Raw genomic sequence first — 2,945 nt, forward strand, 5'->3', positions numbered from 1 at the left:
GATGGCTCAGTGGAATAAGCGCTTCCCTGGCAAGCTCAAGGGCCTGAGTTCAATCCCTGGTACCGCAAAAAAAAAGAAAAAAAAAATCAAAACAACCAAATGCAAAAAAAAAAAAAAAAGCAGAGGAGCAAGACTTAGAGGGAAAAGGACAAGGAGGTGAAGAAAATGAAAAAGGAGTTAAGATGTGTTATGTATATGTACCAACTCCACACAATGCAGGTAATTATAATGTGCTGCAAAATCTACTAATAAGATTTGCCAAAAATATTCCCTGTCTCAAAGGAACTAGTAGTCTAACAGAAAAACAAAAATCTATGTAAATAATTCTAGCATATCATTATCATGGATGTACTCATTTGAATCCCTGCTACATAGAGGAGCTTGATGAGGAAGAGGTATATACAAAGTGCTACAAGATCACAAAAGGAATTCTGCTAGCAGATTCATTCATAAAGAAATTGACAAGGACTTTTCTCACACTGTGACATCAAAGAGCTGGTAGTACCCTCGTTGCTCTACCACTACGCGTATGCATCAGTACAATATATGGAAAATTCAGCAGCAGTTAGACACAACAAAGTGTGTCCCCAGCACTATGCATAGAGTTCAGAAACAGCATTGAGTGGGAAACAGATGTATGGTCTAATAGCATTTCTTTCAATAGAGAAGAAACAAAATATTGTCTTAATCTATCAAAGATCTATATCAAACATATTTCAGATTGTGTCTAGAAGCATGAGAGTGGCAACTGAGAATGAATAAAAAATATAATCAAAAATAATATAAATACGGCTGGCCAAATAGCTCAGCAGATTAAAGATCCTGCAAGCAGGCACATGGACCAGGGATTTTATCCCCTGGCCTGTGCTGCTGCCCCCCCCCCAGGGCAGGGTGCACTGTCCATGGCGTCGCAGCTCTCTCCTGTAATCCCAGCCCTCGGGAGGCTGTAAACAGGCGGATCACTAAAAGTCCCTTCTAGTAGTGAGACCCTGAACACCCTGTAGACCCTTCCCAAAAATACAAAATAATAATAATAATTGTTGTTATTATTATATAAGCAAGATGGGAGCCCTTAGGGACTAATGGTGAGGGTGTGCAGAGAATTGAAAACCAAGTTAACTCTATGCACCTGAGATCAAATAGGACGTAGGAATGCAGCTGATAATCTTGATGGGACAGGCATTTATGGGGCTCCCAAAGCATATCCAGGGACATGAAGGTCTAAACGTACATGCTATACTCAGGAAATGGCAATACTTACAAGGAGTTGACACATTTGAAAGCCCTGAGCCAGCTGCACAACATTTTACACATAGAAGGCCTATTATCTCTCTAATCAATATGTTTTCTTTTATTAAGTCAGGGTACAGATAATGCTGTGCTCCCATTGCAGCTTATTTTAAGTCTTCACAGACTGTGATGACTCAGAGGCACCTAGTCCAATGGGTCATTTCTGTTTACTATGGCCTCAAGGGTTGTGGGCCTTGAGCCATTGCTCTAAATCTAAAGATAGGAATCATCTTTGCTCTGGCTGGGCGTGGATGGGAGGGAGCTGAAGGCAAAGGCGCCTCTTACTCTAGGACACTTGCCCACCCTTTTCATTGTCTGCACCAACACTGTACTTCCAGTTAACCCTTACTTATCCCGTTCCAGCTACAATCAGTTCCCTTCTCTGACGACACACATACACACACACACAGGGTTAAATCTTACTGTCATGTGCATACATACCTATCCTTTCCCTGGTCACAGCTGCAAGGGTACATTTACTTTTTGGTAATTTATGTCCATCTACTTCAACTACAACGTGAGCAGTGTCCTTGCCCATCGACGTCTTACTGGTGCGTGCCACAGCTCTTGAAACATGGTGAGCACTCAGGAAACTCAGCAGTATGCAAGCTTTTAAACTACCAGAATATGGGTTAGGTTGCATACAGACCCAGTGGAGAGGCAGGATTAAGAGAGCTGGGATTGCTTCTACTGTAGAGGATGAAGCAGAGAGCTGCAAGAGAGGCGCAATAGCTCTGTAGCTAGGCCAAGTGACTGTGACACATTGCGCCCCCCGGGGGATACACTTAACTGTAAAGAAATTCACACCCATTTAACATTCATTATTCCCAATGTCAAGTAAACGTATAAAAATGAACTGAGGAAAGGATTTATATGTGGGCCAGTGATGGTCTGAGGAAGAGCTAACATTCCCAGAAGTCCTATGAAAAGCACAAGACAGCCTCCAATGTCTTAGTGGGGTGAGCGTTGCTCACTGCCCTCTAACTCTAAGGGTCCCAGAAGTCTGGGTCACTGTGCTTTCAAGTGTTGCTCGCCTAAAGATTCTAATCTAATCCACCATCTTTCTTGTGCCCACCCTCCCCACCTCCAGCTCAATCAGGCTTTGTGCTAGTTTGTTTAAAACCAAAAGAAAAAAAGCCCCCAACCCCCTCCAATCTGAACCGGGCCTCACTCAGATAACTGGATAATTAGATGCAGCTGATCAATCGCTACAGGCCACCCTTTCCCACGCTCCTAATGGTGCCTCTCCTGAAATGGGTGTTCTGGCCCTCAGAGGACGACCAGAAGCTGCGCCAGCTGCCACCGCCCTTCGCGCCTTCCCGCCCTCCGGCTGAGCCCGCGCATGCCCAGCCTGTGCGCTCTACGTCGACCCCGGCACCCCTGCCTGTTCCCAGAAGCGCGCATGCGCGCTGCCCCGCCGCTGAGCAAGGATGGGCGGGGCCGAGGGGGCCGAGCCCGCGGGGGGAGGGGTGGCGTGTGTCACGTGACTCGGTTTCAGTGTTTACACGAGGAGCGGGCCGCTTGTTCGGCCTCAGTCAGGCGCTCGGCTCCGTTTCGGTTTCACTTCCGGTGAGGGGCCGCCTCAGAGCGGGCGGCGAGCCGACGGCGAGCGCGGGAGGCGGCGGTGACGGCGGTGCCGCTGCCGGGGGGCGTGC

This window comes from Octodon degus, unplaced genomic scaffold (assembly GCF_000260255.1).
Source record: "Octodon degus isolate 3935 unplaced genomic scaffold, OctDeg1.0 scaffold00181, whole genome shotgun sequence".
NCBI classification, from domain to species: domain Eukaryota; kingdom Metazoa; phylum Chordata; class Mammalia; order Rodentia; family Octodontidae; genus Octodon; species Octodon degus.